At 41.0% G+C, this 22,450-nt stretch overlaps 1 protein-coding gene across 10 annotated transcripts in view; it reads right to left on the bottom strand.

Annotated features, from left to right (window-relative positions):
• The window catches only part of LDAH (lipid droplet associated hydrolase), a 176,441-nt gene that overhangs the window by 41,220 nt on the left and 112,771 nt on the right, over window positions 1-22,450 (bottom strand). The window lies entirely within an intron of this gene.

Here is a 22,450-nt window from a genome sequence, read left to right as displayed (position 1 = left end):
ATTGACTTTAGTGGGACTTGGAGGTACTCAGCATGGTGCCAGATCGGGCTCGAAGTACAATTTAGAAGCGAGTGCCCAATGCTTTGAACATAGTCAATTGTTACGTAGATATGACGGTGATACCACAAGAGGGCAGTACACAGGAAAAGTCTTTTTTTGTGTGTCTATGCAGGTTTTTTATTCTCATAATTTTATTTGATTGTTTCCTATGGGAGAGAACTGATTTTTCAAAATCATAGCTATCACATCATGGTCTTTTCAGTGGGTAGTGCAACTACAGAAAGGTTGATCAAACCATAGTAAAGTGGGGCTATGACTACAGTTAAAACAAGATTATTATAGTTATTTATTAGTTTTACCAATAAATAGCACCTAACAGCCATGGTCATGGCCCAGGACTCCACTGAAGAATGTTGCATAATACAGGCCACAATATTGTACTGTAACATACGTATCTTTAAGCTGCATGGTGATTTGAGCTCATAGGGACTGAAAACACTCTGATCTCAAACTAAAGAGAAAAAACAATATGAACCAACCATTAAGTGGAAACATTTAACTTATGCCTATTTTTAAATTCTATTTTATTGAGGAGATTGTACAAATATTCTTAGAGAATATATGATAGAAATCTACTATGAGATGTTACTCCCTCTACAAGTGCCTTGGACTATCACATGAGCTTTCATTTAGGAAATACCTGTAAAGATACATAGTTGCAATAGCTGGTAGTAGTATGAACAAGGCAGACTAAGACAAAGATATTATGGCCATTAAAGTGCTAGGTAATTATGGGAGACTTGCTGTGTTTCACAACGTACTCTGCATAAATGCAGAAGAGGCAAACAGTTACTTCTGCCCAGTTATCAGACTGTCCAGCTTTCCAAGGATTCTTTTAATTATTCCACATATTGTATGATTTAGGCTGGGATTTTGCTTTTAAATTAATTATCTTCCCAATCTATTAGACCTATATCCTGCAAACTGCTCTGCAAGGGCGGATACCTAGCCTACGTGGAGACCCACTGACTTCAGTTATGGCTTGATGGTCCAGCCATGCAGAGTAACTTGCAGGATCAGGGCCTTATAAGGTAACAAAAGAAATATGGAAAATGCCAGTAATAGCCTACAATATATTTTCTATACTATATTTAAGATAGGACTTTGAAAGGGTTATTTATGTCGAAGGCACAAACATTTTAAGACTCCCTACACTTTTTCAGCTGAGAGACTACCTTGATTTCAGACAAAGGAAAATATAGTCTCAGTGAAAAATCAATCCTGGGCCTCTTTTTATTAAAGGCAACCAACAGCTGGCGTATAGGAATGCAACTTGTACTAAATTATGTGGTAGTTTTGTGATATTTCAGTTAGGCGCTGAACTCAAACTCTTGTGATCTAAAGCAGATTTGACCCATGTTCTCAGCCACACATTAATCCTATGCCATTACAGTTTATAGATACAGGATTAGCTGCTTTGAGAGAAGTTGCTAAAGCTTAGACACAAGAGAAGGAAAAACCTAGAAAGCAGTTATGTCCCTTTCTCTCCTGTACTGTGCTGCTACTGATATATATATATTTAAAAAATTGTACTGTATCAAGTTTAAAAGATGGAGCTATGAGGTATTTAAGGGCACATTTCTTTTTCTTTTTGTGTGTGTTCTGCACATAATATAAAGAGAGCTTTAAAATATATGTATTTCTCAACCACTCATCAACTGTTCATTAGCTCTCTGCTAGCATCCAGAATCCCAGATTTGTTTAAAGGCACAGTTCAATTTTAACTTACTTGCAGATAACATGAGGATAAAAATGACAAAAATATAAATGATGACTTAAATTCTTATTGTGTTGGTACAAATATTCATAGGAGTAATATGCTGCTTCTGTTCCATGCAGAATCTGCATTGGAGTATACATTTACCTTTATTTTGAATGTATACTTACTGCAACTAATCAGAATGCAAATATCTAATATCTACCGTGCTTATGATATTTTAAAGTGTCAAGAACACATCTCACACTATATACAGAATACTACATTTACACAAGTAGAATATACTAAGAAGAAAAGATATAAATACTTTTTATGCTACTAAAATAACTAAAACTTACAGAGCCAGCTTTTAAATGTCAACCAGGCATTTTGACGATATAAAGCACTGTATAAGTGCTAAGTATTATAATTACTATTATCAGTATTAACTAAAGCATATAGGTTAACTTGTCTCTCAGTGTAAGGAAATCATTCTGCATACTTTGGGAAACAGATTTCTCATGGTACCAAATCAACCAAGACACACAGAAAATATTATTACATAAATAGGCAGTAAGTCTAGTGGTTAGAGCAGGGGACAAACATTCAGGACTCCTATGTGCTATTCTAGACTCTGCTGGTGACTCTGTGAATCTCCTTGGTCAAGTCACTTAACCCTTCATGCCTCTGTTTGCCTATATGTAAAACGGTCATTATACTCTCACACTTTATTGGAGTGTCATGATAATAAAATATAAAGTGTTTTATGGTCCTCTGTTGAAAGATCCTGTGAAGGTGCACTGTTTCAACAATAGAAATGACACATGCACTTGCAAATTAAAAGTAAGTTATGTGAAATTTTAAATACAGATTTTTCTATCTGGTTTTGCTCCCAGCCAGCCTGCTGTATGCGTTCACCATCAACTTCTCACTTAAATAGCTAAGGCTCAAAGACCTGGATGGTTCAACCGATTGGTAATAGGATGCAGATCCTTTCACCTTCTGGTGTCCAATATAAATCTTGATAGCAACTGCAAGTTTTTGCCATCTGTCAGCTCTTTCATGGTATATATGAAATGGACTGATTTCCTAGTCCAGTTCCTAATTGAGTGGTGTGCATATCACTAATAGAAGCAACTGGCAACCTTGCTGGTAGCATGAACTGGGAGGCCAAGGAATGAACTGGCATAGAACCTGATTATATTTCACCATATGTCCCTCCAAAACAGATTGACATTAGCAGGGAAGTGTGGGGAGGTTTCCACTGCCACTGCCTATGAGATCTGGTGTTTAATACTATCAGTTCATAGCTTTTCAAGTACATGTATGTCACATTCCAGGAAGCAATCCAGACCAGTGAGAGGTTGTGTTACCACCTGTCCTGTAACCCTGGGTACCTGATAATGCTTTGCTGTGGTATATCCCAAGCTGGGACACTCACAAACAGCCAGACTGCATGCTGGTCACACCCTGAGTGTCTGTGTATAGCTACAGTCCTGGCCCAGCAGTTCTGACCCCAGAACCTGTTAGCAACACTCCAGTCATACTCTTACTTCCACCAGCCTGGGTTACTACTTACAGGGTGGCCACAACACACCCCCAGTCCCAAATTTTCTCCAAAAATATGTGTTCTTCACTATCCAGCCTTCTTCTGGGCTGTTCAGATATTAAAGGTATGTTGTCTCTCTAAAGGGTCAATATTCAACAGCTTGCTACTTTAACTGGAGTTCCCAAACAGTTCAGTTTAAACACAACACAGGATTGGTTTAGATTAAAATATGAAACAAGTTTATTAACAAAAGAAGATAGGATGTTAAGTGAATTCAAGTATCAGATATTAAAGTCAGAAAGAGTAACAAGAGAAATAAAAATAAGTTTTAGCTACTACAAAGCACTTTAACAAGCTAGACTTGGTTCAAGGTAAAATCCTTACCACAGGTTCCCAGCAATACAATACGGCTGACCAAATTCTGAGGTCAGGATTTCCCCCCAAAGTCAAAGGGCTGGTTCCTTTGTCTTCTCAGGTGAGTGAGTCAGAGTGAGAGATTGGGGTGTTTTTGCCCCTTCAGTTTTATAGTCCACTCACCCTTTTGAAATGCATTTTCCTGGGGTTTACCCCTAAATAAAGTTCATTCCAGCTGTGAGGACAGAGACATGGAGTCTTGTGGTGAAAGAGGTTCCATGTTGTTTGCTTGAATGCAGAGCAATCTGTTCCTGCCCAGCTTTGTTGCCAAAGAATGGACACTTGACAGGTTATTGCCAATCAACTTTGATGGCACCAGGCTAGAGCAGTGGTTCCCAAACTGGGATTTGTGAACCCTTGGGGGTTCGTGAAATGTTACAGGGTGTTCTCAGGAAAAAATTCCCTAATGGCGGACAGAGCTGTCCCTTGGGACCCCGGGCAGCATGGGGCCAGAAGCCTGAAGCCCCTGGACTTCCAAGAGCTAAGCATATCAAAGCAAGCATATCTATCACACTGAGGAGATTTAAACTTCAAGACTTCTTATAAGAAATGGAAAGGGAGGTGGATATTTTTTGTGGTTTTTAAAATTAAGTAGGCAGCTAGTACTGTTTTTAAAATTATCATGAAGAACAAGTTTAAGTTTTGCTGTAACCTGCGTTGTTTGCCCGGACTGCTCAAGACCTGAATGCTTGTGTAGGAGGAACTCTTTGAGTTGGCTTCTTAAATAGCTTCATGCTGTTTCACATCTGATACTCCTTGATGAACCATAGGAGCCTTGTCTTGTAACAGGCTTATTCAAAGTGATACAGTACAAGCTATGAAAGTGAGATCTTGGAAGACTGCTGCCATTCTCATAATGTAATAAAAATACTGTAATGATTAATAATAGTGTGTAATAAGCATGTCATAAAACAAATTTTATATTTCCAAGATCACTGCTTTTATAATTTATACTCAGGTAAAGGAGAAAATCCCTGAAAATATTCATTTTTAGGAGGGGGTTCGTGAGACTTGACATTTTAGTGAAAGGAGTTCACAGGCTGTTAAAGTTTGGGAACCACTGGGCTAGAGGCATCAGCTTGTCTTTTGTCTTTGGGAAACCGGTTTACCCCCCTTCCCAATTGTCTGGTAAACACTTTTTAGTTATCATTTCAGCTTATGTTCATAACTCTTAATACACATATCGTACATACATTATGCAAGGATATTGATGATCAGTGAGTTATTCATTTTAAATGATACCTCACGAGGCATGTTTTGCACAAAGAGTATTACAATAATGTGAATACAGGTGTGTGATAGAGAGTGAGTACAGTGATGCTATCGGTCACAATGTAATCCCTGAGCTCAGACACATGGTCAATAGGAGATTTTATAAAACAGATTATAGGGAAACCAGATATGTAAGGGCAAGAGTGACTCCTCAGGGCAGAGAACAGTAAATCTCTTTTTGATATCACACAGACAGGTTAATTTCAAGGGTTTTTTTCAGGCAGGGTCTATAAATGCCTGACTTTGAATGGTACAACTGGCTTCATGTGATCATTCAGTATAAATTGCTATCCTCAGCGTTTGGGTACTGGTCTAAAACAATGAAAACTGATCCTGCCTGTAAACTACGTATAAACAAAAACATGCTTCTCTATTTCTGTAGCTTGACTTTCCGACAGAGTAAAATGCAAACAGTACAATCTACCTGGGAGAGGGTAAAGTGCAAACAGCTTCAAAAATTACCAGGGATGATGCCAACTTAAAAAATAAATAGAGCTGGTTGGAACTTTCATTTCACTAAGTCAAAATGTTTTATGGAGTTTCCTTACTGACAGAATTTTATCTAAAAGGTTTTTGGTCCAGAGAGAGAAACAGACAGACTCTGGGCTTGTCTTCAGTGCTAAAGAAGGTGTATTTTTTATTTTTGGGTATCTAACATGCATGAGCTATCCTGAGATAAAAACCACAGTGAAAACAAGGCACTCTAGTTTTATTACAGTGTAAACTAGGTGAGGTCAATAATACCCTGCTTGGTGTTGCAATTACACTACAGTTACACTAGCTGGGTTAGTATCATACATGCATGCACATGCAAGGGCTTATTTTACTGATGTTTCTACAATTTCTAGAGGTCTGGTGAGGAGATCAGAAGTTGAGATTGATTTTTTTTTTTAAACAGAGGGGTAAGTTGCACTACTGATAGGTTAACACCAGTGTTTTAAAACTTGAGTGCCACTTAACTTTAGGCACCAAAACAAGTGACATGGTCTTCAGAGGTGCACATTCCCCACACATCCCATGGGAGCCAATGGGAACTAGGGATGCTCAGCTCATCTAAAATCAGGCCACTTATTTAGGTGGCAAATTCAGTCACCCAGGTAAAAATTGTACGTGTGTGTGTGTGTGTTTTTATACATATATAAAGAAGGGAGGGCAGGGAGAAGAGTGTGAGAGCACATACACGGATACTGAAGAGATAAAAAGGGTTGTGATACTTTTTTTGTTCCAAGGAAGAAACCTGACTTGCCAGAGTAGGTGAATTCTGTTCTAAGCCCATCCGGATTCATCTGTTGTGTATCTTGGCTGTAAATGGACAAGTTATCTCTGTGTATATCATTTCACAGAGATGCTGCAGTTTTAAAACAGCAATGTTCTAGTCCATTGACAAAACTGTGGTTCCCATACTGTCAGAAATTGGAACTGGCTCGGAAATGACTTGCTCTCTCTATGTTAGTGACAGAATCAATGGCGGTTGCGGTTCACTTCCACTTCTAAAGGCAGAAATATTCTGAAGCTTGTCTGGCTCTGGCTGAAGAACCTGTTTTAAATTATTTGGGGTGTACAAACAGTTAATGTAATCACCGTTAACCATAAGAATGTAGGATGCAGATTCCATACCAGTTATGTAACTCACAGTTTACAATGAACTTAGAGATCAAATCAGCTGGCAGAAACAGGAAGCAATCCATTACTCTTTATAACTGATCCATTACAGTGACCCATGTTCAGTAAAGCGGTATCCAAGTACGATACTAAAACTCACATGCAGAATCTGCAGCCACACACCATCGATCCATATAAAAAAACATTAGCATGTAGAAATAAGGCATACTTTGAAATCACAAGACTGGAAAGAAATACAGTAAGGAAGTTTCAGAAAGCATTCTTAATAGATCACTGACTCCTTCAAGAATTTGTGGAAACCTAAGGCTGTTTGTCTGTCAAAAATAACACTTATTTTGATATATTTTAGTTCATCCCATGTATTAGTTTATTATTCCTCTGTTGCCTTGGCAGAGGAAAAGCCATTATCTGTCAGGTGAAACCTACTACATTTTTCAAAGATAACATAATGATGTACTTAACGGTAATCTACGGTCCACATTTGACTTGAGAGTGTCACATTAATCAACATTTCTTTTACTCAGCATGCAGGAACCTGCAGGCAAAATCCCTAGGGTCACGGAAATATACCCTACTTTATTAACACAGCTGTGCAGAGAAGGTATCCAAGTTAAAGCACATGACAAAACAGACATTTTCTTATGTTTCTCTCTCATCAAAGCACGATTTTCTAGACTCACCAATTCCGTTTGCTCTCTCTGTCCATATTTTAAACACTTGCACTCTCATTTGAAATCGACACACGAGAACTGCTGAGATACTGTCTTTTTCTCTGAATATAAAAAGATTTTTTATGCTCTAAATGAGTTTTCCTTGCACTGTATATTTAAAGTCAGTATTTTGTTAGTTATATTAGCTAGCCATTTACCTTCACATTAGATAAATACAACCACAGTATTATGTGACAGGGAACAATAGAATTAGGACAAAAAAAGATGCCAGGAAAGTTTGTGAACAAAGATATAAATATTTAAAAAATATTTCACTACAAGGGCTCCACTGCTGCTCCTGTGGCAGGGGCTGAGAGCTGCTGCTCCAGCCCCTAGGAGGCTGACTCAACCCCAGCCACTTTCCTGGCGGCCTGGGGTTGGCCACTGGTTGCTGCTCTAGTGGCCCCAGGGCTGACCGCTGGCTGCTGCTCTGGTGGCTCCTGCTCCAACAGCAACAGGGCTGACCCCCAGCAGCTGATTCAGACCTGCCACGGCTCCAACCCCAGCGGTGCTGACCTAACTCTGCTGATGCTTCAGCCCTGGGACTGCTTCTCTGGCAGCCCCGGGGCTGACTGTCGGTAGCTGCTCTGGTGGCCCCAGGGCTGACCGTTGGCCAGCTCTTCTGGCAGCTTGGGGGCTGCTCCTCCGGCAGCCCCGGTGCTGACAGCTGCTCCTGTCCTGCCCCAGAAGTAGTCCCGGAAGTCCTGGAAAGTCACAGAAACCATGACCTCCGTGACAGAATCATATCCTTACTCATTATACCTATTTTACAGACGGATAAACCGAAGTACAGGGGAGCTTAGTAACTTGCTCGAGGGTAGTTTCTGTATAAATGAAAGAGCCAGGAATACAGACACAGGCATGCTAGCTCCCGGTCCCCTGCTGTAACCACCAGATCACACTCCTGAAGAAGTGGAACTGATAGAGTACAAAGTCAGCAAACAATTTGAAGGAGAAAAAGCATGTTTGTGTAATCAATCCAAACTTTGGAGGGAAAGAGGGTTGTACTGTTCAGGAGTGCCAATGTGTATTCTTGTAGTTGGTTAGTTCAAATAGATTCTTATGTTACCAAATGTAACCCGCCTGTACGTGCTGTTACATGGGTCAAGACGATCTCCCACTTAGGACATATGTTTTTTATACATCCAATTTTAATTTTCTATATTTTGCATTTAATAATAGCCCAGTTTCCATCTTGGTACTGGATCCTCCTCATTTTCATTATTCTCCCCTTCCCAAATCTCTCATTGTACAGCATGCAACCTATGTTAATGAGTAACGGTTTAGTGTAAGTGACAGAAAGAGGCACATTGCACAAATTTTCCATGGAAGTCACTGGCACATGAATAGCGACCTCATGCAGAGCATAAATTGTTTCACAAGTGAGCTTAACTAGTTGGACTATGCAATACTCAGGAAATGCACTGTTAGGAAGTAAGTGTCAAAACTGTAAATTATACACTTGACTCTCTTCTAATGGGATTAAGGAATATTTGCTCCCCAGAAAATGTAAACTTCTTTGTGTGTATTTAACTGGCTGATGGCAATGCTTGTCAGTGCCACTTGAGTAAAGAGTCTGTCCCCGTTACTCAGTTTTCAGAACTCAGAGACTAATCCACGAATCATCACAGGGCCTCCTGGCGTGATTAGTTATAGGAATTCTCAGGATAGTGATCCCTGTGCTCAGTGTTAACTATTGGCAGGATCAGAGTGAAAATGTACTCATGAGTGGCTCTGAGCCCTGCAAGTCACCCATACACAACTCCAGCGGGAGAGACACAAACACTCTCAAAAGCAGAATTTATCTCCTAGCATCTGGGGAGTTTAGGAAAAGACAACAATTAATTGTCTGGATGCATTTTTAAGAAACTCCCTCCCTGCAAGCAAATCAGTACTCTGCTTGGGAGCAGTGGTGTGAAGACAGCAGTATAGCAGCATACAGTAAAGTGCTTAGACAAAGATGAAAATGTATTTACAAGTTCTGGACAGTAATTTTTTTAAAATGTACATATATACACTAATTCAAACAACTGTGCCCCAGGTACAACACCAAGGCATAAAAGCAAACCATCCTTAGGTGAGGATAAAGAGTGGTTGACATACAAATTGCTCATAATCCCAGTTTACCAGGTAAGTTTTGGATGTAAAAACACTTGATAATTTCTGAGATGTCTGCTATATGGTATTAGGCCTAGGGATGCTCCTGAGCCCCAGCCAATTCACCCCCAACCCAGATGCAAACCTACAATTCTTTGCTGGCTAGATTTAGTAAGGGCAACAGATCCCAATGCAGAGCTGTGTTGGATTCAACCTTGGATTCAAGGTTCAGTGCGTGGGTGAACCTCAGCCCCTATATGTGAATGAGTGGGCATGTGCTAAGGTTTTCTGTGAAACGTGGAAACCCGTGAGTCCCCTTCCCTGCATTCCCCTCAAAAGGCCCAAGACCATCCTTCTAACCGTAGATATTATCAGGAAGAGAGTCCACCTCAACTGCTTTCTCCGAGAGCCTGGTTGACCTCCTCCAATGCCAGTTCAGCTACTCTATCCTCAAGAGTCTGTACTTGGTCTCTCAGGCCTATGAGCTGTTTGCACTGTGTGCATTCATACACCACCTGCCCAAAAGGAAGGTAACTGCACATGCAGCATTCAGTGCAATAAACTGGGTAGCCCCCATCCTGCTGCCGGACTTCTGCCTGCATTATTTTTACTCTTGCAGGGGTTTTTGTGGGGGAAGGACCAAAAAAAATTCCACCATGGCTAAACAGCAGAGTAAAAGAGGTGGTTAGAGGCAGAAAGGCATCCTTTAAAAATTGGAAGTCAGATCCTAGTTAAGAAAATAGAAAGGAGTATGAACTCTGGCAAGTCAAGTGTAAAAGTATAAGACAGGCCAAGAAAGAATCTAAAGAGTACCTAGATAAAAACACACAAACTAACAGCATTTTTTTTAAATACATCAGAAACAGGACGTCTACCAAACAGTCAGTGTGGTATTGGCAATTGAGGTGCTAAGGGAGCACTCAAGGAAGACAAGGCCATTGAGAAGAAACTAAATTAATTCTTGTCAGGGTTCCCTCCCCACTCTGAACTTTGGGGTACAGATGTGGGGACCCGCATGAAAGACCCCCTAAGCTTATTTCTACCAGCTTAGGTTAAAACTTCCCCAAGGCACAAATCCTTTCCTTGTCCTTGGATGGTATTGCTGCCACCACCAAGTGATTTAGACAAAGATTCAGGAAAAGGGTCACTTGGAGTCCCTGTTTTCCCAAAATATTCCCCCAAGTCCCTTCACCCCCTTTTCTGGGGAGGCTTGAGAATAATATCCTCACCAATTGGTACAATGTGAGCACAGACCAAACCCCTTGGGTTTTAGGACACTGAAAATTAATCAGGTTCTTAAAAGAAGAATTTTATTAAAAAAAAAAAAAGTAAAAGAATCACACTTGCAAAAATCAGGATGGAAGGTACTTTTTACAGGGTAATAAAAAGATTTTAAACACAGAGGATTCCCCTCTAGGATCAGCTTCAAAGTTACAAACCCCCCCCCCCCCAAAAACAAAAACAAAAACAAACCCCAAAACCCAGGAATAAAACTCACTCTTAGCATAGGGAAAATTCACAAGCTAAAAGAAAAGATAATTTAATGCATTTCCTTGTCATTACTCACAATTTTTGTAATCTTAGATGCTCATTTCAGGTATGTTTTCAGGAGATATATTTCCTGCCTGGTCTCTCTCTCCCCATCCAGAGAGGGAACAAAGAGAGCACAAACAAACCCTCCCCCCTCAGATTTGAAAATATCTTCTTTCCTCATTGGCCCTTTTGGTCAGGTGCCAACTAGGTTTTTCGAGCTTCTTACCGCTTACAGGTAAAGATTCAGTACAGCTACCCAGGAGGGATTTTATGCTACCTTTAGCTGTATGTTTATGACAATTCTTTACATTGATCTTCACTGCAGAAGATGTGGGAGAGATCCCACACCCGATCCATTCTTTTCAGGTGATAAATCTGAGGAATTGTCCCAGACTGAGGTGTCAATAGAGGAGGTTTTGGAACAAGTTGCTCAGTTAAACAGTAATAGGTCACCAGGACCAGTTGGTATTTACCGAAGAGTTCAGAAGGAACTCAGATATGAAACTGCAGAACTACTAACTGTGGTATGTAACCTATTGCTTTAATTAGCCTCCGGGCCAGATGACTGGAGGATAGCTAATTTAACACTTATTTTTTAAAAAGGCTCCGGACGTGATCCTGGCAATTGCATGTTGGTATGCCTAACTTCAGTACCAGGCAAATTAGTTGAAACTACAATAAAGAACAGAATTATCATATGTGCAAACACAGTATGTTGGGGAAGAGTCAACACGGCTTTTGTGAAGGGAAATCATGCCTCATCAATCTAAAATCCACCAGAAAATATAATGATGTTATATAATCCCATGGTATGTCTATACCTTGAATACTGAGTTCAGTACTGGTCATCTCATCTCAAAAAAGATATATTAGAATTGGAAAAGGCATAGAGAAATGCAACAAAAACGATTAGGGGTATGGAACAGCTTCCATAGGAGGAGAGATTAAAAAGACTGGGACTGTTAAGGGCAGAAAAGAGATGACTAACAGGGATATGACAGAGGTCTATAAAATCAGGAATGGTTTTGAGATAGTGAATAGGGAAGTGTTATTTACCCCTTTACACAACACAAGAATGAGGGGTCACTCAATGAAATTAATAGGCAGAAGATTTAAAACAAACAAAAGAAGTAATTCTTCACACAACACACAGCCAATCTCTGGGACTCATTGCCATAAGATGTTGTGAAGGACAAAATTACAACTGGGTTCAAAAAAGAATTAGATAAATTCATGGAGGATAGGTCCATGAATGGCAATTAGCCAAGGTGGTCAGGGACACAACCACATGCTCCAGGTATCCCTAAACCTCTGACAGTCAGAAGTGGGGACTAGATGACAGGGAATGGATCATTTGAAATTGCCCTATTCTATTCATTCCCTCTGAAGCATCTGGCCACTGTCAGGCAGCGGGATACAGGGTTAGATAGACAACTAGTCTGACCAAGCATGGCTGTTCTTATATATAGCTTAACTTATATTTAGGGCTGTCAATTAATCAGTTAACTCAAGTAATTAAAGTAAAACAAATTAACTAGATTAAAAAAAATCACAATTAATCGCAGTTTTAATCACACTGTTGAACAACAGAATACCAATTTAAAGTCGTTATAAATATTTTTGGATGTTTTTCTACATTTTCAAATATATTGATTTCAATTACAATATAGAATACAAAGTGTACAGTGGTCATTTTATATTATTTTTGATTACAAATATTTGCATTGTAAAAAAGAAACAAAAGAAACAGTATTTTTCAATTCACCTCACACAAGTACTGTATTGCAACCCCCTTATCGTGAAAGTACAACTTCCAAATGTAGAATTATTTTGGTTTTTAGGGAAGTCATTAATTGCAGTCAACACACGATTAACACAAAACAAATTAACGTTTTTTTTTTTGAACAAGTGTTAATCGCACGCCTCTGTTTTGATCATCTTCACTTATTGTACTTCATTGCTTCACAGACATTGGCACCGTTCTACTGTGTTCTAATGATCTAGAGTGATTAAATATCAGAAAAAGTTAATGGAGCAAAGCAGCAAAAGTTCAGGTCTTTTGAATGGGAAACGTATTTTTAAAAAACTTCCAGAAGGTTCTCTGGATAAAAAGACGGTTATCGTTAGCTGAGTTCCAATACTATCGAAGTACTTCAAGTCTGCAGTACCACCTATGTGCTAAATATGCTTTTGCCTCCAGTTCTTGTGCTACAAAAAACCCACTGACAGCAAATGAATCCCACCAATTGTGACAGAGTAGGCTTACAGAGTTTCAGGATCGCCGCACACCCATGGATCAAACAAAGTACAACACCGTAACCAATGCTACTGCAAAGTGGATAGCTATGGACTGCAGACCACTTAACATTGTAAATGACAGAGGGCTAAGAGATATTATTCAAATTGCATCTTCCAATCAGTCATACACCTTGCCTTCCCGAGGACCCATTGCAACACAAATACATGACATATATCACAATAAGCAGACTACAAATTTGGAGCTTCAGAAAATGCACTAGCTGTTGCTTTGACTGGTGATCACTGGACATCCTTGAGCAAGCAACGCGATCTTGGATCACGGCACACCTGACTGACACTGCAGTTTGTTTAACAAAAAGAAAAGGAGTACTTGTGGCACCTTAGAGACTAACCAATTTATTTGAGCATGAGCTTTCGTGAGCTACAGCTCACTTCATCGGATGCATACCGTGGAAACTGCAGAAGACATTATATACACACAGAGACCATGAAACAATACCTCCTCCCACCCCACTGTCCTGCTGGTAATAGCTTATCTAAAGTGATCATCAAGTTGGGCCATTTCCAGTACAAATCCAGGTTTTCTCACCCTCCACCCCCCCCCCCCCCACACAAACTCACTCTCCTGCTGGTAATAGCTTATCCAAAGTGACCACTCTCCCTACAATGTGCATGATAATCAACGTGGGCCATTTCCAGCACAAATCCAGGTTTTCTCACCCCCCCACCCCCATACACACACAAACTCACTCTCCTGCTGGTAATAGTTAGGTAATAGCCCATCCAAAGTGACCACTCTCCTTACAATGTGCATGGTAATCAAGGTGGGCCATTTCCAGCACAAATCCAGGCTTTCTCAACCCCCCGGGAACACACACACACACACACACACAAACTCACTCCTGAAGAGAGACATTATAGCTCAGTGATACTGATTTTGAAAATGTGCTGGCAAAATTTAGACAACATGTGGGTCATTTCAAACACAGTCCAGCTAACAGTACAGAGTTAGAAATACAACAAGCTGCAAATGGGCAGAAACAAGAACCTCTTGGACAACTGATTTCAACCAGATGGAACTCCGCATTGGGTATGGTTCAGCACCTGCTTAGAAATAAAGTCGTTATCAGGGCTACATTCGCTCTTCAAAAGCACCATCTATCAGTGCCAACAGGTAGAGACTTTGAAAACCTGCAAAAGCTAGAAACGCTACTTGAACCCCGCAGATTTGTGGCTGAACAACTTGGGAAAGAATTGTATGTCTGCGGCTGCATGGTTTTACCCGCATTCTGCCATATATTTTGTGTTACGGCAGTCTCGGATGGCAACCCAGCATATGTTATTTGATTTAAAGAACACTTTCACTGCAGATTTGACAAAACACAAAGAGGGCACCAATATCAGATTTCTAAAGATAGTTACAGCACTTAGGGTGGTTTAAGACTCTGAAGTGCCTTCCAAAATTGGAGAGGGACGAGGTGTGGAACATGCTGTCGAAAGTCTTAAAAGAGCAACACTATGATGCGGAAACTACAGAACGTAAAGCTCCAAAAAAGAAAATCAACCTTCTGTTGGTAGCATCTGACTCAGATGATGAAAATTAAGGTGCGTCGAAGCCCACCTCTTGGTGCCAGCTGGTAGAGGACACAGCGTTATAGGGATCTCCTGGCTCTGGTCTCTACATAATGGTCATCAAAGAGCGTCCTGTAAGAATGTGTCACGCTGGTCATCATAATCATTGCAAAACTCATATATGGATAATATTTAAGGAGTTGTGTACATATATACTGAAAATTATGCTCTTAAGGAAGAAGTCCCCAACTTTCTCCATCATATCCACCCTTACCGGTAATGAAATCTATTCATACCCCCAAGGAGCTGCAGGCGGGAGCTGGGGTGGGCATGGAGCTAGGGCCAGGAGCCGAGGCCGGCACTGCATCTGGGGCCACGGCAGGGAGTGGGGACTGGGGCTCGGAGGCGAGAGCCGAGGCCAGGGCCAGAGCTGGGGCTTGGCCTGAGTGGAAGTGGGGGCAGAGCTGGACTGGGTGGCTCTTCTTCCCCACCCCTCCCTCTGGGCCCCACTCGGGGGGGTGCGCCCCACAGTTTGGTGACCACTGTTTTAAGGTCCGTGAATTGGGTCTGGTTACCAGAACGTGACAAACAAGTTTCTTTCAGGCAAGGGACACTTATCTACCTGTCTGGCTACATGTAGACTGAGTATTGTATATTCACAATGAACTCCTGTTTAAATCTAAGCAAAATGCTAATCAAGTGATTGCAAAGACTCTAGGTCAGGTCTATACAGGAAAAAACAAGTGAAGACTGTGGCTGGTCAGATCTACATCTGGGTGTGCACAGGTACACCCTGTGCACACCCAGTTATCCTTCACTGAGGGGACAAGTTGCCAGCTGACATGTCTTATGAACAGAGGATTACAGCTGGGCTGGCTGTTTAATGCTGGGAGAGACACTTCGGGTGAGCCAATCTTTATAAGTCAGGGGAATGTCAAGTAAGTTAAATTTAGGCTCTACAAATCATATATAAATGTTTCCATTAATTCTACTTGCTTCTTTTCAAATCTCTTCTCTTTATTCAATAAACTTTTACTTGTTTTCACTATAAATACATCTAAGTGCTGTGAGTGGGGTGAAGCGCTGCTCCTAAGGTGAAACTGGTCAGCTGGTGTGTAGTGTCCCATTGGGGAACAGCAAATCTGTGAAGTCTATGAGTGTCCAGTGGAACAGGAGCTGGAAACTCCAGGGGGATGCTCTGAGGACTTGGGGGTTGGAGTGTGCTTATCCCTGCAGAGGGACAGCGGAGCCTGTGCTGACTGAGAGAGGAGCGCTTGGGTTGCCTGCGGCTGGGGGAGTCAAGGAGCTGATCCTGGAAGGCCTAGACAAGGTTTCCTCACACTAAGGGCAGGTAATAGCAAGGTTCCTAACAACTCAGGGTACCCTTGGGATGGGTGGCAATGTGTAATGCTTCCCAATTCCTCACTGCACTGCATTCCAAAGCAGGCTGCTTTCCTCCTCCTCCTCCTCGCTGCCCAGGAGAGAGCAGGAGTTGGGGAAACAGAGCACAAGAGAGACGGTCTTGCTGATATCAGTTCTGAGCGACAATAGCCTAGAGCAGCAATTGCAGGTAAAGTCCTGCTCGGTCCCTGAAGTCCCAGGATGGAGCCTCAGTTTCTCCGTGCAGATGGTACACATACAGACTGATATACATAGCAAAGGACATGAGCATGCTCAGTGCAGATGGAATCTTCAGAGAATTTAGCTGCTAGACTAACAATTCTCTAATATTGTGGGACCAACATGGCTACAAGAATACTGCATACAAGCCTCTACTGAGCATGTACGAACTGAGATTTTTTTTTAAAGGCTCATAATTTGGCCAAATCCAAATAATTTTTCATGGGAAGAGCAAAAGACATGTCTCTGACAATAGGGCAACCCCACAGCCAAATTTCAAGTCCCTGCTAGAAAGCTTAAAAAATTCTTACAACCAATTTTTAACATTTACGTTAAACATGTTAAAACTATGTTTCCTCTAATCTCATTCTCAGAAATGGCTGAAGCATTTTCGCGGAAATAAAAAAATCAGCCTCAGATAGACACCCAGTCGGGAAAATTTCAGTCTGAATGATTAAAGTTAGCGGTCGTTATGAGCAAATGAAAACAGTTCATATAATGGGAAGTGTAGGGCAAACTGTGTGTTGCTACTTGTGCCACTCTCAATAATAACCAACATCATAAGAGTGCAATGAAAGCTAATTAATGTTTGTACTGAATTTTAAAATGTAAACACTAGTCAAATACTGAGTATTATTAGTATTTGGCACCTCAGGCCCAAACCTCCAAATATTTATGCATGTTCTATAAGTAAGTAGTCTAGTTGAAGTCAATGAGATTACTTGTATGAATAACATTAAGCATGTCTGTTTGCAAGATGGGAGCCCAAATTATCTGGACTGCAAATTCTTTTTGCAGGGGCCTTCTTTTATATGTGTTTGATTATATGATGGGATTGTCTGCAATAGAAGAGGACTGAACTCGATGACCCAGGAGATCCCTTCCAGTATACGTCTACCACTGTGCAAATAAATAAAAGCACCAGCATCCTACAATCATATTTGGCTATCACTACGTGGTACTAGATCAACAAAACTGCACTCTTATGACAACTGATCCAAAAGTAAATCTGTTCAGACCATTTTCATCCAACTACAGGCATTTTTTGTTTGTTTTTCAAATCAATCAGGAAAGGTTTCTGTAAAACAAAAAATATTTACTACTGTTAAATAATCCAAGCGGGTTACAAAACTATCAAAATGTATTGCGCTTAAATACTTTGGCGTAATTCTGGTCGTTGGCTTTAGCGAGCAGGTGCTGGGTGGTGTCAGTGGCCTGTGACATACCGGCCATCTGAGCAAATGATCTGGTGGTCTCTTCCGGCCTTAAACTCTATGACTCTATAAAATGTACTCATTCCCAGTCGTACACCCAGTCTCTCTTCTTGTTCCTCTGGAAGGAAATACTGTTTGGTTTCATTCCAACTTTGCTCTTTGTACAGAAGGGAGACCATGGATTGTATCTCTTGGGATATCCTTGGGGTATGGGGTATATACACATCTGCGATGAAGTGGTCTCCTAACATTACCACAACTGCTCTACACTACTGCAGCTGTACTTTAGCACAACTCTCTACTTCTCCCCTACACCCAACTCTCAAAGACAACCTGAAAAGTTTCAATCAGTCTAACTGTATAAGATAGCTAAGATTTATAACACAGAGGTAAGAGGCAAGTCTCTCAATTGGAAAAGGTCTCCAAATAAGTTTTCTATCAAGATGAACCATATATACCATCTTTCTTATTGTATACAGTTATTCATTGTGTAAGGTACTGAGGCTCTCGCAGTCAGTACTCCTATCGCTGATGAGAATATTTGAATCCAGTTGGGCGGAGGCTAACGTACATCCTTCAAGGCAGAGTCACGGTCAGATGTTGGTCACATCTGAACTGGAACCAGAAAATAGGCTCTTCCTGATTTTGGATTGGACCTAGACATTATATTGTAAACAATTATACAGATCTATGAATTTATTAATATAAATAAAATAAATTAACAGGTGGTTTGGAATTGAAGCTCTGATTTGGGTCCATCTCTAATTATAAACTTAACTAAAAATAGTTTCCTTGTATCCATAGAATGCTTTCAGACATTTTGCTTTGGAACTTTGGGATCTGTTATTGACAAATACAGGGGATCAGACTAGTGACTCATCTTGTCCAGTCTCCTATCTCAGACACTGGCCAGTACCAAAAGCTTCAGAGGAAGGTACAAGAAGGTTCACAATGGACAATGATGGAATAGTTTGCTTCCAGGTGAAGTTTCTTCCTAACTTCTGTCAATTATTCATTGTCTTCTGGCCTGAGACATAAGAGTTTACATCCCTATTTTTTAAACTTGTCTGCTGTAACTGTGGTGTTCTCATTAGCCACATCAATCTGTGTAATCCTTTTTTGAACACTACTAAGCTCTCAGCCTCAATGACACAAATAAACATAAGACAGGGTTTTTCATCATACTAGGAATTATCTTGTGACTAAGCAATGAAACAGGCTGCTCAGTTTACAAGCTTCCTTTGGGTTGACTCACATTTATTTGTAGTTTTCAAGAAAACAGGAGCAAAACAAATCCTGGACAAAACAAAGCCATTTGATTCAAGAAATTTACAATGGGAATCTTGAGATCTATCCTTGCGTCCATTGACCCAGGGGATTTTCTCGCACTAGCAGAACTAAGAGACCTATTTACCTGAAAAACTGCAACTCTCCCCTTGTCATATTGCCACAGTTAAGATCAGGACTCAAAGAGATGGTTTTGTACACTTAAAACAGGTCTGTCAACTCCTTATTTTAAGTCTCTTCTTTTGAAAAAGCAAAAGTATTTGAAAGACAATTATACACATTTGTGGTAACAGTGTAAAACAACAAACTCTGGAAGTTAAAAATGCTGTTTATCCTTTACCGTTATTATAGTTTAGCTTCAATAAGGAGGGCTTTTTCCCTCAGAGAGAAAATTATTGCTTGTTATTCTCTTCTCCAGAGAATCCACATCATTGGCATGTCAGAGAAAAGAACAGACAATTCATTGGATGATGAAAGCTCAAGGTAAAGCGCCAATTAAACACTTAATCTCAGTAAATTTTGCTCATTTGCACAGGATTAAGGTGATGGCCAAAAGTGGGGTACAGGAAGACATTTTCCTTATGACATATTGTTGAATACATAGCACAGATTTTTCCATGCGCTGGAGCGCTCATTAGGGACTGTTCTTTAACACTTGGGTGGGTGTTTCCCACACTATTATATACAATTACAAGGATGTGGAAGTGTTGGACCATGTTGCTTTCCATCCACTAAATCCATGGTTCTCAGTTTGCACTGTAGCCTCAGTGAGATCTGGCCATAGCATATCCAAGAGTCTTACCTTTAGAAATAGCCTCTACTTTGATAACTTTATTAGCCACTGGAGACAATACTCAGCAACACAGCCCTATCACGTTATTGCACTATGAAGAATTCTGAAAGCTCTGAATAATGCATTGCAGCTACTGTACATGTATAAAGAAATAAGTTCAGAAATTGAGCACTTGTCTGGGTTCTGGCCATGAGTGACTAAGATTTTTATAAACGTCACTTTATGAACACAGTTGTAAACTATTTAATGCATACCAACAAGAAACTGAAGGTTAGCACTATTATCTCTGGGACAGGGTGTCTGCTCATCTATTATATTTAATTTTTAATTTCTATATATTTTCTCAATAATTTTAGGCTATTTCTGACATTAGAACAGATTAACAATGTTGTCATTTTATTGGCAAATGTGGAATATTATCCTTAATAACCACAGGAAAAAATCATCCAAAACACAAATGGGTGGGAGAAACCTAGGAAGCGATTTTGCTGAAAAAAGAATCGAGGTGATGGTGGACAGCAACTGAAACATACATATGTAACAGGATGTAAAAGAAAATAAAAACTGTCAAAAGGAGTTCTCAGTACAAGCAACAAAATTGATAAAGGGGCTGAATGGACTTATTAATGAGGAAAGATTCAGAGAGAGAAAAATGAATAATCTGACTAAGAAACAGATAAGAGGGATACAGTGGAGAATAACTAGAAAAATATTTTCAGGATGTAAAGGCACCAAGTTCTAATAGTCTAGAAGTAGTTTGTGAACTCTAGTATATTTCAGTGTACAATTCAAGAGACAACCTCCCTGCCATTAACATGGGTTTTACAGGTATAACTCCACTGACATGCATTGGCAATAAAACCAAGGTAGTGGAGTTAAGAATTAGTGTCCACTTCTTTTGAGACCATGCTACACACACACAGTCAAAATGCCTTATAACTTTATTTTCAGCCTCCATTTATGTGCATGTAAAATTGTCATCCACATATCTACACATATACTTTACAGGTGTAAACACCGTCACTCCTGATTGTACAGTTCTGTCACCTACACGAGTGATAGATTTTGCACCCACAAAACCCACAATTATTTGCACAAAGTACAAGCATACATATGTAATTTCACAGTTTTGCACACACAGATGTGGAGGCCTGGCAGAAAACTCAAACAGGGTATTTAATACATAATGATAATAGCTAATATGACTACGTACAAATATTTGTTCTTACTCAGCGTTCATTCTTCCTCTATGGTCTTCAAGCCATACTTGTTACCTTACTGAAAAGGAGCAACATTTTGCTTCAGTTAAGATGCACAGAAGAAAGAGATGGATTCCGTTTTGGCATCAACTTTTACCATCAACAAAACTCTCAGGTTTTGAATATGGAATCTTGGTGGTTCTGGTAGAAAAAAAAGACAGTTACCTGTTCCGTAGCTGATATTCTTCAAGATGTGTTGCTCAGGTCCATTCCACATTAGGTATGTGTGGTTGCCACCTGCACTGGTGCTGGAAGTTTTTCCCTCAGCAGTATCCGTAGGGGAGCGGCTCTGGTGTCCTGTGGAGTGGCGCTCGCATAGCTCCCCTCAACCCTCAGTTCCTTCTTGCCGGAAACTCTGACAGTGGGGAAGGAGGGCGGGTTGTGGAACGGACATGAGCAACACATCTCGAAAAACACCAGTTACGGAAAGGTAACTGTCTTTTTTTCTTCAAGTGCTTGCTCATGTCCATTCCACATTAGGTGACTACAAGCAGTTCCCGGGGAGTTCACAGCTGTAATTGGATTGCAATACAGTTCTGCCGAACCAGTGTCGTCTCTAGCCTGCTGAGTGACGGCATAATGAGACATGAACGTGTGGACCGAGGACCACGTCGCAGCTCTACAGATGTCCTGGATGGGACGTGTGCCAAGAAGGCTGCTGAAGATGCCTGCACTCTAGTCGAATGGGCCCTGACGACTGGTGGCAGTGGGACCTTTGCTAGCTCCTAACAGGTCTTTATGCAAGAAGTGATCCAGCTGAAAATCCTCTGCAAAGAAACTGGAAGGCCCTTCATCCTATCCACTGTAGGGATGAAGAGCTGGGTCAATTTATGGAAAGGCTTGGTACTCTCCAAGTAAAAAGCCCAGGCCTTCCGGATGCCCAGGGTGTGCAGACGCCTCTCCTCAGCAGTCTTGTGTGGCTTGGAACAGAACAGTGGCAGGAATATGTCCTGGCTCATGTAGAAGAAAAATACCACCTTTGGTAGGAAGGCCGGGTGGGGCCACAGCTGGACCCTGTCCTTATAAAACACTGTGTAAGGCGGTTCTGAGGTCAAAGCCTTAATCTCTGAGACTCGTCTCACTGACATGACCACCACCAGGAAAGCGACCTTCCAGGACAAGTAGGAAAGGGAGCAGGAGCCCAGCGTCTTGAAAGGCGGCCCGGTGAGCCTGGAGAGGACCAAGTTAAGGTCCCACTTCAGGACAGGGGCCCCTCAGGAAGGCTCTCGAGGCCCCTCAGGAACCTGACAGTCATGTCATGAGAAAAGACTGTCTGACCTTAGATCAGCTGATGGAACGCGGAGATGGCCACAAGGTGCACTCTGATGGAAGAATGCACCAGACCCTGGGTCCTGAACTTCAGTAAGTAGTCCAAGATGGACTGCACTGAAGAATGTGAGGGAGAAATGCTGCGTTCCGACACCCAGTGGGAAAACCTCATCCACTTGGCCAGGTAAGTAGGTCTTGTAGATGGCTTCCCACTTCCCAGGAG

The sequence above is a fragment of the Caretta caretta genome, chromosome 3, assembly GCF_965140235.1.
Source record: "Caretta caretta isolate rCarCar2 chromosome 3, rCarCar1.hap1, whole genome shotgun sequence".
NCBI classification, from domain to species: domain Eukaryota; kingdom Metazoa; phylum Chordata; order Testudines; family Cheloniidae; genus Caretta; species Caretta caretta.
Note: the sequence above shows the minus strand (reverse complement) of the source record. Positions and strands in the feature narration are given on the sequence as shown.